We start from the raw sequence: 15,213 nt of genomic DNA, 5'->3' as shown, positions 1-15,213 counted from the left end.
ATCTGTTTTGCGTTATAGGATCGTGCCTAGTATTTCAAAACTAATAAAGCACGTAGAAGGTAAACAGCTACAAGCAAGCATTCCTGTTCTATCAGATTTTCAGCAGGAATAAAGCACAAAAATTGCACAGGCGTAAACTATCATTGTCAGGGTGTTGTGGTCAACTGTACCAGAAGCAGCAGATTTGTATGCGCCATAATTTCTGATTTGCATCCTGGAGACAGGAAATGTGCATAGGGGAGTTAAAAGTAACTGGGTCATAGCCCCAAGGCCTGGGAGAAATTAAAACAAGATGGCCGCCAACAATCTGCTGAAGGCATGACACAAAGAAAGACACCGGAATTGATATTTTACATAATATTGGATTGATCATTTTTTAAACATATTTAAAGCACTTGAAAACTCACAGGACAATGCTGAAATAAGTATTAGGGTGATAGCAGTTTTACAGTCATTTGCAAATGTAGAAACAATTGAGCTGAGCAGGTGCAACTAGCGACATCATTAAGGAATAGAGAGCACGTTGTAAGGGGTGGCGTCCAAATTCTGTTTTCACCAAGCATGTATTTCTGGATGAAAAGAACCGAAAACAGAAATGGAGAACACAGGGGCATATTTACAAGAAACTGGCGTAGGGCAGCGCCGCAAGGCTTCTTTCTGCGTTGCTGTACGCCAATTTGCAAGGACAAGAATCCACCTTATTTACAAGATATGGTGCATTCTTGTACTTACAGCCAGCGCGGCACACATTTTGCTGCTGTGCGCCAACGCAGGCACCCTTGCACCATGGTGCAAGGGTTTCTGTGTTGTTGGCACAACTGTTTTTACAAAAACAATCATAAGAGGCGTTTTCCTCTTTCTATGTGTGCTGCAGAATGCAGCACTGCTCTATTGGGCGCAAGGTTTTGGCACTGCCCCAGGTTTACCTGTTGTTGTAAATCTGGGGCAGCGTTAAATTCCAGGAGTGTCGAGTGGGAACACCCACAGCAGCCCCCATGAAACGCCTCTTTCACACAGAGTAAGGCAAGGCAATGACTTGCGCCACCTAGCCTTACTCCATACCTACACGGCTATGAAAAGCCACGCAGGGTGGCTTTGCGTCGCCTTGTAGATAAGGGCCTGCACTGTGCGCCACCGGAGCATCAAAAAAAGGGACTTTTCGGTGGTGCAAAGGGTTTGTAAATATGCCCCATAGTATTTTAACAAATGGACGGTGGCGTGCAATTCATGCTCCCCTTTGCTCGACTTAAAAAGCAATGTAGATAAAAATTCAGTTTATGCGTTTGCCTGCTTATGCGGACAAAAATGCACGGTTTGTTAAACATAAAAATAACTCTGTGCCACAAGGCTCCTGCAGCCGTAGGTGTGGTCTGTCATTGATATGTGGCGTTGTAAAATACAGCTACTCCTTCACTTGTTGGTTGAATACAGTACACCAAGCCAGCTCTCCACTCAGCTGGGCCTGGACGGTGAGAGTCGGCCATGTTTTTAGTCAGAGATGATGGGTTGTGCAGAAGTATGGAAAGACATAGATTATTTCAACTGAAAGCAGGACACTTGTCTCAGAAATATCTTTTAAAGCGGAACAAGGGGATATACGATACACTCATGACACAGAAAAACCTAAAACCCCGGTATAATACACTGTAACAGCGTCAGGTGCTGGGGTCATCCAACTTATAAGAGGCTTCATGCACTCATATAAGATATGGGCTCCACCATTGCCCAAAAAAAAAATGCACTGTTGGTTCATATCCTTCTATACAGTTTATAGCGTTCGCTTTTTTCGATTTATTGGACTGTGATGCGAACATTGCTTTCTAGAATGTTCTATGACTATTAAAAGAGCACCTCTTTGGTCCATGTAATAAACCGCGGAGAACTTGCAAACATGGAACAGTCATTTCTAACAAGAGTGTGGTCTCTTAGTATAAATATATTTCATTGCATAATTACTATAATCCCTATATATTTGATGTTCGCATTATTTGAAGATCGCCCTTATTTAGTAATATTACTAATGTCATTTGCATTATTAATTAAAGACAAGATCAAAAGCAAAACAGCTACAATAATAGTAATAATCTTACCAATGATATTTACAACCAATATAACTACAAATGTGTATACTATAACAATTGTAGGCTCAATAATACCAATTATTTGATCAACATTATATTTAGCAACATAATTGTTAATGTTAAAAATGACTATTAATTTCCTAGTAATAATAATAAATGTGGTGATGTTAAACAACAATTATGATGGTGATCATCATCATGGTAATAATAAAAAATAACAGTAGTGTATTCTTATGATCATCACAATATGAGTAGTATGAATTATATGAGTTGTATTATCATTATTGTTATTTTCATAATATTAATAATACTGTTGTTGTTGGAGCTAACTACAGTAAAACAGCAACAACAACAATATTCATAACAACAATGCAAATAACCGTAATAATATCAATGATACTGATGATAATACTGTAAAATAATAATACAGAACATTATTAGTATTTGATTATGGACTTTGAGAGAATGTGCATTATAAAAAATCGTTGCCATTTTAAAGGAAAGCAATTGTTTTTGGGGGAAAAGTAGGTATTCCGAAATATTTTCGATAAATGTAGAACATTGTTAAAGGAAGTCAACAGTGTTGGTTATATTATTCATTATTAACAGACTGTATACTCTGTTGCCCGACAGAGGCAACAGATCTGCTGTCGCACTAAGGTCAAACCGTGTAGTTCCCACCGGAGACCATGGCTCCAGGGGGTATTCGTTTGTCATGTTTCCTATGTGGCAGGTGGTCGCCTATGTTGGATTGTACTGTCACTTATATAGCTCCTTCTGCCCCTGGCAAGGTGCTGAAGCGCTATTCGGACAAGTGATACTTACATAGGGATATGTGTAATGCATGTTGCGTTTTTGAGGAGGCCTAGTGAGCGAAAACACTAGTGCCTGGAACCTAATATATCTTATAGCAGAGCTGTATTTTGAAGGAAAAAAATTGAAAAAGTCAAATAATCAGTAACATCAACCGGGTCTGGCGTCAGAATAAAACTTCGGGGTTGCTAGTAGCTGATGCCTGTAAGGCTAGGGGTTCGGAGAGAAATAACGGGGGCCAGCCTGGGGAGCAGTGTCGGCCCCTCCAGTGTCAGGACCTGGGACACAGTGTCCCTGCTGCCCTGGTGACACTGGCAGCCACGCCCCTGCTCTACATTCGGGGATTTCACACAGAAATGACGTCATGCAGTCTGGGGCGCAGTGAAGCGTGAGCAGCTTCTGCTGAGCAATCCTGCTGCGCGCGCTCCAAGGCGCAATCACTCTCAGTCCATCTCCAAGGTAATGGACTCGGGGCTGGGTCAGCACTCAGCAAGGTTGTACTGTGCTATGGATTTCGAGGCACGGACTCTTTTTTTAAGGCGGGAAATGCCAGTAGGAAAGTCTTCTGTGCATGCTCTTCAACTTTGCTTTACTTTATTTGTAACGGGCGACTCAGCCCTTCATCCTTCATAGGCCGATAAACTGCATATCTTTTCCTTGGGGTACAGGCAACTGGTGGCGCACAAAGTGCTTAGAAATCCCAAGTAATACATGAAGCGCTATAGAAACATTTTAGTTTGAGTCTCTGGTCCAGTGCAAGAATGATGTCTTTTCCACAGAGCGCCTCAAAATAAATATTTGTCTTGGGCTGGCGAAGATAGGATTGACTTTGCTCACGGTTCGATATCTGGTACAGTCTGTTAACCCTTTATTAGGTCTCGCCTGTCGATGCGCATGCGCATCGAGCAAGCGAGACTATAGGGGCTCATCCAGACTTTATCTAACTTGCAAGGAATCGTGGCGATTCCTTGCAGTGCCCGTGACTTTTAAGCTCAATGCGCATGTGCATTGAGCTTAAAAGCGCGTGCACAGCCGCCCGCATTCCTCCGACACCTTTGAAGTGAAGCTTAGCTTCACTTCAAAGGCCCGGCTTGTTCACACCCACATGCCGCTCTGCCCCGCTCCGCCCCCTCCCCTGAGTCATCCTGCCTGCCCCTTCCCGCCGTGTCGCATTTCTCCTCCCCCCTCCCCTCTCTTCCCTCCGTCTTGTTCTTCTTGCTCACTTGTCACTCTTTGCCCCTTACTTCTATCCCTTCCTTTCGATTCCCTCTCTGAACCTCCTTCTATGCCCATCTCCTGTTCCTTTCTTTTCTCCAACATTTGCCACGTCTGCTTTCCTCGTCTCCCCACACGTTTGCCTCCCTTTACCTCTGTTTCCTTAGCTCCTCGTTTCTCCCGCCTACTCTCACATCTTTCTCTTTTCTTTCTACCCTCTCGCCCCCACTTCTCTTCGTGCTCATCTGTTCTCCACACATTTCTCTCACTTAATTCTTCCTGCCTCAACTCTCCGCTCCGCCCCCTCCCCTTCCCGCCGTGTCGCATTTCTCCTCCCCCCTCCCCTCTCTTCCCTCCGTCTTGTTTGTTGTTGTTTGTTGAAGCAAACCCTTGCATTCACCCTTCGGGAGTTCATCCATTTGCGAGACTGCGATAGGCACATTTATTATTTTGTTTCCCATTCACCACAGTTTTTATTTTTTTAATAGGCACTGGTAGAAAGGGAGACTCGAACCGGTCCGTAGTCCACATCAATGCGGTACGGACAAAGATAATGACCGTGAATTGTGACCGTGAATTGTGACCTCCGCTTCGGCATTATAATTTAGCTTCCCCTCTCCTGCTTCGCATTACCAGCCCTCCCCACCCTCTGAGCACAAACAGTGCCTTTCTTAAGCAAGTGTCAATACTTCCTTATTCCTCCTCCCGCAGCCATTCCCATGTCTGCCCGACCCCTCCCTCACTCCCTACACCCCTCCTGCACAGGTCCAGCGGGCGCCTACAAAGTAGGAGCTCCACAGCGGCATTTGTATTTTTAAAAAGCAGCAGCTTGTGTAAAAGCATTTCCATTCGGGCTTCGCAGCTGTAGCATTTGTATTTTCAAAAGAGTAGCGTGTGTACGCATTTGCAGTTTGTAAATGCTCGGTCACTACAGGTAAATAAATATTGAAGTGCGTGGACTTTAGTATGTGAACTGCCAGAGCCGCAAAGAAATGCTTTCACATTCTTCCTGAATCAACTTGTAGGTGTCACCAGAATTGGCACTCAGTGTCGGCCTCGTGATATGGTGAATAGGCAACAAGAGACTTGAGCAAAGCTGTCCTTCTTAAGGAGGCGATGTTAACCAAGAGGACGGTAGCTGGACATGAGGTAAATACAACACTGGAATTAAGGGGCAAACCAATTGCCTACCTAGGTATTCAGTCTTCCACCCCTGCATTCTTGAATCTTCTTTTCACTGACTCTTCCTTATGTTCTTAACCCTTTCAGAGTTACTGGACTGTTTGGAAAACGTTTAATTTCCTTTAAATCTACTCCAGTGTTGCAACCATCTTCTTAGCGGTGAACAAACAGTAGCTTGATCGCTTTAATCGTGAATTGTTTTATGCTCTGAAACTATCCAAGGAGCTAAATTGGTTCCCTGTAAAGAGCTTGCAGTTTCTGCTTACATTTCACATGCTTCACTTGGTCTTGTTTTTTGTTGGAATGCGGCGGAAATGACTTAATTGCCGTTAGTTTAACCCCAAGGTGCATTGGCAGGGCTGTTTCAGCCGTCTTCCTCCTGTTGGCTCTTTCCCCCACAACTGTGTTTTTATGGCCCGCTCACCTGTGTGCCTCTCTGCTCTGTGTACGTCCCCCTAATGACGGACCTGGCATGCTGTCCCGCTGCTATGTATTCTTTCTGCTTTGCCACACTTTTCACACGCAACGGCTATTTTCTCACATGAGCGCCTGCCGAGCTGTGCGTCTTTGCTAAGTTGCTTTTTCCCATAAATGAGCCAGGAGTCGATGTTTTATGGCTGTGTTTGCTAGTCCATCCTTCCTTCAGTGAACCCTCAGACTGGGAATGTAATGTTACCAGGTCAGTGTCAAACACAGTACACCAGCAGATCAAGACTTTCTATTTAGATAGCTGTGCACTCTTGCACTTTTGGGTTCTAATCGTATTTCAAGAGCTGCATTTCAGAGCTTTTAGAAATGTTTATGGCTTTTTTTTTTGAAATTCTTTAGCATTGGCTACAGGAAACAAAAATGCTAAAGATTTACAAAAAAAACCCATAAACAATTCTAAAAGCACTAACTCTAATGCTGCGAGACCTATTGCATTTTCAATGCTTGTCTCCTAGGTCCCCCTGTGGCCTTCTCCGACAGAGATCAGGGGCATTGAAGACTTCCACGCTGGAACCCTGTCTTGTTTCTGTGACGCGCACAATACATCTCTTCACAGACTTGCATGTGCAAACAAGCATGTACCATATAGATGAAAGCAGTCTGAAGCAGTGACGTCATGGCACGAATCCCTCTTGGTGTTGTATACCTTGGGTGTTTTATATGGCGCTTGATACTGTGGATATCCCAAAAATGACACCCTTCCACCCACCCCACACAATAATAGTGAAGGTTACTATCGGTATAGGCAATCGCTTCAACGCCCTTTGCTAGCAAGCTCTATACAAGTGTTATAAACAAAACGCAATACAACATCCTCCTTCGTGGCTCTGTCCGCAGGAGATGCAATTAAAGCGCAGCACACAAGCAAATGACGTTGTTGTCTTAACAACATTCACACGAAGGGAGGCAACCTGCACCACAGCACACAATGACACACTAAACCGCCTTCGGTAATCCTCTAACTGGCTTGCAATATATCTGTGCAGCACGACAACAACGGAAAACGAGAGTGGTACCCATTAAACAATTTTAACACATTATCCAAACTGCCATTCATACTATAATGGCTCGTGCATCATTTTACAAAACTCCTGCAACGTCACTCCACCAGCCAAATGGGTGGAGGCGGCTGCCAATTATTATCTGCAAGTTGCCAGGTCGACGAAAAATCCCACTTGTTGTTAGTGAAAACAATTACTTTGAAACCGAGAATCTCGACAAACTATTTCTCCCATGTGGTGGAGGGAAGGTTTTCTCTAGCAGCCGGCAGCGTACGTGCTCCAAGTGTATACAGCACAAAACAGCATCCTGACTGACATCTTTAGGACGCGCGCGCGCTGCATCATCCCGTCCAGCAAATAGGTTTAGTAAAAGCCCTTCCCGGCACCGGGCATGCATTTCAATTACTGGAAGAGATGCTGCAGCTTTCACGAGCTCTCTCCATCCCAACATGCAATTAGCCGGGCACTTACTGGGTGCAGGCGGGCACGGCTCCGTTATCAGTGGTACCCGCTGAGTCCAGCTGTGTCCAGAGGCAGCCTTCCCGGGCGGAGACCAGTCACACTCTGCAGCCCATGCTGACCGCTGCTTGCCACAGCAGCCGCCACCATGTGACACAGGGTGACATCAGAGCCAGATCCGCCGACCAACCACGCTGAGCCTGACAGCTCCTCCCTTAAAGAGACACAGACCCCTGCTCGGCGGTGTGTGGCGCCAGACTTTATGTTTGTAAAGGCACCTTTAATGAATTATTTGGGTGTTTTGGACAGAGTGGCACGTCGCCGTGAAATTACTCCAAGGCACTCTTTCAGATTGTTTCCGGGATGTATGACAAATAAGGCTCCGTCACAAAATGAATAAGCATATATTTGCGTGCAAACTGATCACAGTTTTGAATTCTACGCTGACGAATTCTTCTTGTCACCTTCATGAAGTCGATAAAATGGGTACTATGGAATTGAACTATAAGAGTAAGTGTATTATAATACAGCTGTCCCCATTTTTAAGGAAGCTGGGTATTTTATTTTCGAAAAAACTATCGTTTCTAAATATTTTCAATAAATGAAGGAAATGGTTGAGGGAGTTGAAATTAAATGTAACAACATATACTCTTCAGGTCCCTACTGCCAGGAATTGTTGAATGACAGAAGCTGCAATGACAGACTGGGTGACGTAGAGGTCCTATAATGATCATAGAGAATTGTTACAGGGTGGCTGGCCCACAGAGGCATTTGGAAGGGGTGCCCACCGATCCCAGAACTAAAGAGGGGAGCAGGAGACTGGCAGGCTAGTTTGCCACACTAATACCTCAGAGTAAAATAAAATACATCAGAGTAGTATACATTTCAACCCAGTAAGGGCACGCGTACAAGGGTGAGCGCCTTCAGTTTGACTCCAGTTTTGCATTCCCAATGTGTGTCTGGGAGGCAGCGACAAGGGCATGCCGGCGCTACCAAATGCAGCAGTTGTTCTATTGTTCAAGTAGGGCTGTCGGCGCTGAGTCCTGACAATAGCCGATCCTGCCATTGCCTCCTGGTATTGGCTGATGCATCATATATTCAGCCATTGGAAGAAGGGGCAATATCCTGGGTGAATAGAGTGCAAGGCTGCCACTGCTGCACGTGATTGTCCCTTCCTAAAGTGCCTCTTATTTCCAGATGCTCTCTTGTGCCCTTGGCCAGCACCCCAGCCTGATGGTCTACCAGTCTTCCCTTTAGTCCCTTGCCAGCTTGCTGCTGATGCAAGGCATCCTGTAGGTTCTGTAGTAGCACAGGGGCAGGGGGCGGATCTCCATCTCACGAGTTCTGGGTGGACCCAGTACTATGTGTCCCGGTATAGGAGGGCATAGCTCCCTCCCTCCACCTCGAGCTGCTGACTGCATGGAAGACAGTGAAAGCCAAGGCCAAGGATGAACCTCTTCGGAAGGATCACCACCGCCACCTAGGAGTATGGTAGTGGTGAGTGGAAGGTTGAGCAAGGGCTGAGGCTAGTGGATGTGCTTGAGTGAGTGCATGCATGTGAATGAATAACTCTAAATATGCATGTGCATGTTAATGGGTGTGAGTGTGTTGGGTGTACTAAGGGTTCAGCAAAAATGAAGATATCAGAAAAATGTAGGGTTAGAGGAGGAAGGGTACAGGGGTTCACATTTGACTCCAAATGAGAACCTTATCAATCAATCAACCAAGATTTATAAAGCGTGGATAATCTCCCGTTAGGGTATCCAGGCCCTTGCCTACGAGGCATCATTCGGGTATTATTAGTGGAATGTTTAATATCCAGGCATAATAGCAACCCTCAGTGATGTGACATGTACATGGCATTCTTGGTGACATTCTGGCTAACCAAGTTTATTAGGGGTATATCCATGACATACTATGGCACTCTTTGCAATGTAGTGATTTTCCTTGCGTAACTGCGAACCATGTGTTCAGCGAACCAAGATACATATCCATTCATAATAGAGACCTATCAGTGCAATATTTCTGGACATTCTCAGTGACATGCTGGCTATCACTGCATAACAGTGGCCCTTCTTTGTTTTATTCTGGCTATTTTAGACATAATTCAAGATGCTCACAGCAAAAAGGGGGTGAAAATCCGTGCCATATTGTGGACATTCTGGGTATCCGATGATTGTGGTGTTGATGATAATACGAAAACCTAAAAGACCTAATCTGTACATGGGTTACATCAGTGTAGGACGGTGGAGTATTATGTGGTGATGCTGGTTAGGCTTCACCATGCAATACTCTCAGAATACCCCAAAGATGGTCTTTGTATTCACAATAATAAATCTTTAGCCCAGTCCTGGTAGAGTGGCAAAGAGCCACCAGGCTTTACTAGAGGAACGTGTTGAGCACTTCATAGTACCAATACGGTCGATAAATAATATTGACACAACTTGAAATAAATCCAACACCAATTTATTAAAAAAAAGCAGATTTTAATATAATTTCAGACACCAAAATGAAGTAAATCTAATAAGTATATGCAGAGTTATGGATTTTAGAAGCAATATAGGATCATTGCAAAACAGTACTGCAAAACTTTATCATTGCTGTCAATGGGAAAAAGTACTTGTGACAATCAGTCGCTTGCAGGCCAAGTTGTGTGGAACCCAAGGAGGGTTAAGATGATGCAGGTCCCAGGACCAAGCCACGATAGTCCGTTTGATATTACCTGGCTTGAGAAGCCGGATGCAGAGTTGGCCTAGCTGTCCATTGTGCTGATCGGCAACTGCGGGAAATATGGTTGTATCGCTTTCACTTTGCTGGTGGGAAACAGGGAGCAAAAAGTCGACAATGAAGCCTCTGCTGATGTTGAATGAAGGTTTTGCAGAGTTCCCTCGAGGTGCAGCATTGAGTAAAGGGGGTCGTTGCCGGACTGGCGGCCAACAAGCCTTGGCAGTGGTATGATCAGCATTCAGACAGATGTTTCAATGGTATATCCCCAATAAGGATCTTCGCTCTAGGGGTGCTTATACCATGACAGTGTCAAGAGTCCAACAAGCATTGGCATAGCCAATAAGTCTCGCCTTTGGGACCTTATAAGTGTTTAGACAGAGCTATTGCCTTTGTTAATGTCTTTAAGCTGTGTTGTAGAGCATTGTGAATGTTGTGCAGTATGCTAAAAAGTTATAATAAAAAGTGTTATAACCATTTATGTCACCCTATATATAACCAAGAAAATATTATATACAACTGAACTACCCTAATAAAAACAGAATTAACACAAAAAATGTGTTCTAGTTTTTTTGTCCATGCATGCTGGCTACTTTTCCATGCCTGTTCTAATGCATATTTGTTATAGTTTTTTTTAATGGGGGGGGGGGGTGACATAAACAACAGGAGGGTGGAAGGTGGGACTAGTACCTCAATTATAATAGGAGCAGCTGACGGACATTAGAGGCGAATCAACAGATGCCAGATTCCGAGGGCAGACTGAGGTGGTACGGAGTGATGCTGAGGTGGTGGTGAGCGGAGCGGAGCTGATGCTCAGGTGATCCTGAATGATACTGAGGTGATGCTGAAGTGGTGGTGTGCAGGTTTGGAGGTGATGCTCAGGTGATGCTGAATGATACTTAGGTGGTACTAAGTGATCCTGAGGTGGTGCTGAGTGATGCTGTGGTGATAAGTCATGCTGAGGTGGTGGAGTTGAACTGGTGCTCAGGTGCTGATACTGAGGTGGTGCTGCACAGGTTCTGATGTGGTACTGATTGATACTTAGGTGGTGGGGTGCTTGTGCAAGGTGGTGCTTAGGTGGTGCCGAGTGATACTGAGATGGTGCTGAGTGATACTGAGTGATGCTTTGGTGATATTCAGGTGATGCTGCGCTGATGATGCGTTGGTGCAGATTTGCAGCTGAGGTGGTGCTGTGCTGATGCTTTGGTGAGCCTGCGCTGGTGCTCAGTTGGTGCTGCGCAGGAGGTGGTGCACTGATGCAGATAGAGGTAGTGTTGTGCTGAGGTGGTGGTGTTGAGTGATGCTTAGGTAATGCTGCACTGGTGCTGAGAGGGTGCTGAGTGATGCTGTGGTGGCACTGAGTGATGCTGTGCTGGTGCTGTTGTGGTGGTGCTGCACTGATGCTGAAGTATTGCGGTGGTGCTGCACTGGTGCAGAGGTGGAGTTGAGGTAGTGTGCTGGTGCGGAGATGGTCTGCGCTGGTGTTGAAGTGGTGCTGTGCTTGGGCTAAGTGATGCTGAGGTTATTCTGTGCTTCTGTTGGTGTTGATGGAGTGCAGTTGCGTGCAGTAGCTTTGCATAGATGACTGGCTGGAGGCAACTGCTCATACACGCATTTGCAATGCAACCGGTCTCGCATTAGTGAACGTTAGAGCTATTAGTGTTGCACATGACACTTATTTTTTAGGTGTGCTTTTTTGTTTGCAGTGGAGTGATCATTTGGCCTATCGAAAAAAAAATAGGCAAGAAAAACAGTGGAAAACAGGGGTGGTAGGAGTAGTGCTTTTAAAAGAAAGAGGAAAGATGAAATTTGTACACATGTAAAGTGCCCCCCAGCGCCGCAATTACACCACTGCATCAGACAATAGGAAGAGCACGCACAGGTGAGCACTTACCTGAATATTGTATGCATAATGTCCTGTTAGCAACCTTGTAGATATTAAACTATAAGTATTATATGCCTTTTATCTGTATGTAAGCTCTCGACTGTCCTTTTGGAATGTGTAGGTGCTAAGATCGGAATTGAAGGGATACAATAACAATGAAAGGGGCAAAGAGGGAGGTGGGAGGGGATAGAGAGAGAGTTAGCAGGTGCCAGGCTGTAGTGAAAACGAACAGACAGCTGCTCCTATGCCCAGGGCGTCTGGACGCTCATCTTCATCGACCTCAATGGAATGAGTCAGCCAGTCCCACCACACCGGTGTAGTGTACAATATAATAATGATAAACTCTGTGTCACAAAATTAAGCACCAGGGCTCTTTTAATAATGAGCTGCATTCTTACTGTAGCCATGTGTTTATTATAATATGCTGCAATGAGGGAAAACACAAAACTATTAGTATTTAATTAACTAATCAGGGGGCATGAAAGTAAATTATGGAGGTGGGCGGCCACAGGCTATTTGAACATGCACACTGCACCAAAGTTCACTTTTACCTAGTACGTAGCATGCAAAGCAGAATAGCAGTGTGAGCCTGGAAGGTCCCAGCTCGTGCGATGGCAGGGGGGCAGAAAAGAAGAAAAATAGAAAGGGAAGGGAGGTCTGACGGTGCAATGGAACTGAATAATGGATGGGGGAAGAGAAACCCAAGAGCATCCCCCCTTTCATCTCTGCTTTATCAATTAAGTTTTACTTTGCCGTGCAATTGAACCAGCTTTGTATCCATTGTAGATCAATAAAATAAACATATTTGATAACTGCACCGATTGAATAAGTGCCCAGAGACCCACCAATGGTGTTTTTATCACAGATAACACTTTGAAAAGATTAAGTCACGTGAATTAATGTGTTTCTTTGAATAACAATTGTTTTATGCAGATTTAAGTTGTGAGAACTCGTCTGTCCTTTGAGTGAAGATGAAAGGGGAGACCGATCGCTGGTTTAAAGTGCTGTCTGCTTAATTACCCGTGACAGAGAAAAGACAGATGGCGGATGCGCACGTGCACGCGCACGTTACCGCCAGCTTGAGGCCAGCAAAAGCCTCTGGTAGCACTTTGAAAACACCCTTACTAAAAGTCGAGCAAGCAGCGCATGCGCTGCTGTAAGTTCGACCTAAAAATTGACCTGGGGCGGCAAGTGCTTTTCATTTCGCACAGCTAAGCTATGGAATAGCCTGCCTCTACATATCAGATATATCCCTACCATGTTAAACTTTAGGAAGGAACTTAAGACTTGGCTTTTTCGCAATTAGGCGCGTCTCAGTTGTGTAGCTTGAGGGGCTAGTGCCAAGACACCCTAGGGTATAAGAGCACTCTATAAGTCTCTATAACATAACATAACAAAATTATTTTGACATCTGGAGGTCCATGGGAACACGGTAACCACCTAAAACTTCATGGAGATCAGGACTACATTTCCACAGTGCACTGGACCATCTACTTTTGGGTAATCCATCTGAGGGCCTGGAGTTGCGTTAGGCTCTTAAAGGGGTCCCTCTGTCTGGGGAGACCGAGCTTTGGTCCAGGATGAGTCACAGTCGTGCAGTTCCAGGAAGGTTGCCACAGGTGCAGAGCATCACACCTTTGGTGGTGCAACTCCTGTTATCGCAGACTCGGGTCTCTTCTTGACTCCTCTGTTACAAGCTAGATCAGAACTGAAGTTCTGGTGCCAGGCGTAGCCCTTTGTTAGAAAGGCGAACCTGGGGGAGGCAGAAGGTGTCTGACTGACCACCCCTAGGTCTACCCCTCCTTCAGAGAAGGGACCGAGCGATGTCGAGAGGCCTCCGACGTGAGGGCCCTCTCCTAGGATCGTACAGCAGAGTAATCACACCACTACAAATGTACACCACACGTAGATAGAGTTTTCAATCTTTATCTGGCAATAAGTATCGTTTCAATATATACAGCAGATCCAGAGATCTGGAAAGTCTTGTGACAAGGGGCAAGGTAGCGGGACAGTCTTATAGATGGTCGGTTGCCAGGAGACTCTACGCACAGCTCTCAATCCTCGAGCTGGGGGGGTTCCGGAAGGTTGGGCCGCGGCAGCGCCAGCAGGCTCCAAGGTGGTTCAGCGAGTGTGGACCGCGGCAGCGCCAGCAGGTTCCAAGATGGTTCAGCGAGTGTGGACCGCGGCAGCGCCAGCAGGTTCCAAGATGGTTCAGCGAGTGTGGACCGCGGCAGCGCCAGCAGGTTCCAAAATGGTTCAGCGAGTGTGAACCGCGGCAGCGCCACCAGGTTCCAAGATGGTTCAGCGAATGTGGACCGCGGCAGCGCCAGCAGGCTCCAAGGTGGTTACAGCGAAGATGGACCGCGGCAGCGCCAGCAGGCTCCAAGGTGGTTACAGCGAAGATGGACCGCGGCAGCGCCAGCAGGCTCCAAGGTGGTTACAGCGAAGATGGACCGCGGCAGCACCAGCAGGCTCCAAGGTGGTTACAGCGAAGATGGACCGCCAGCAGGTTCCAGGTAGAACAGCAAGGTGAGTTCGTCTCAGGGTCAGCTGCGACAGCGTCAGCAGGGCTTCTCGACTCCGGGATACAACTGCCGTCCTACCCCGGGGCTGGCCCAGATATAGGTCTGGAGTCTTTTGATGTCGGGACCCTCTCGCCTGGGGCTCAGAGGGGCCGGGATGATGGTGTCCAGACACCCAGCAGGAGGTGGGGCCCGCGATCAGGGAGGCCGGAGGCCGATCGAAACCAGGCATCCGGGGACGGTGGGGGAGCCGTCGAAACTCCCCTCTCCTTATCTCTGGTTGAGTGGCCACTCTACCACCCGGAGGGCTCTTGGTGCCTCGATGGCGGGCTCGCTGGGGCCGTGGCCGCGGCTGGGCCGGGACCACGTGTCTGTGACGTGATGGGCCCAAGATGGCATCGGGCCTGGAACGAGGGTCCGGGGGGGGCACCGGACCAGTAATGCTGGGGCGGCCCGAGTGTGCCGTGTCAGTGGTTGTGGGCCGCCGGGTGGCGGATCTGGTGGTTTGTAGGTCGTGCAGCGGTGTGCCCGAGGCCGACCCGGGCTGGATGGGGGGCCGATGTCGTCCGGGGCCCGCCATGCGGGAGGGCTAGGACCACGCCCCAGCAGCTATCCAGGGATGTAGGTCACCTTTCATACCCAGAACCCTCTATTCTACTGCTTTTAAAAATGGCTGAAGTATTCCTTAGCTGTTCAGTCCAGGTAGCCCACCCTATAGGTGTGGCTAGCCTTCTGGGGTGTACACCTTCTGCATACCTAACTTTCCAGCTTGCCCAGGTGCAAATGTGCCTGGGGCAGGGAGAGGGCTGGTTCCTCCTTTGGGAGGCAGCCTGGTTGCATAT

General features: G+C 46.8%; 1 protein-coding gene across 3 annotated transcripts in view; it reads right to left on the bottom strand.

Annotated features, from left to right (window-relative positions):
* The window catches only part of ANK2 (ankyrin 2), a 1,987,506-nt gene that overhangs the window by 1,649,599 nt on the left and 322,694 nt on the right, over positions 1-15,213 (bottom strand). For 2 of the 3 annotated variants that reach the window (XM_078676733.1, XM_078676736.1), the window contains exon 1: positions 7,253-7,351. The exons of the other annotated variant lie outside the window; for it this stretch is intronic. The gene's annotated coding sequence lies outside the window, so the exon portion shown is untranslated. Of the gene's footprint in view, positions 1-7,252; positions 7,352-15,213 lie in introns of those variants that run through there. 3 annotated transcript variants of the gene reach the window in all.

Source organism: Lissotriton helveticus, chromosome 2_1, assembly GCF_964261635.1.
Source record: "Lissotriton helveticus chromosome 2_1, aLisHel1.1, whole genome shotgun sequence".
Lineage (NCBI taxonomy): Eukaryota > Metazoa > Chordata > Amphibia > Caudata > Salamandridae > Lissotriton > Lissotriton helveticus.
The sequence above is the reverse complement of the archived record's forward strand: the minus strand, read 5'-3'. Positions and strand labels throughout refer to the sequence as shown.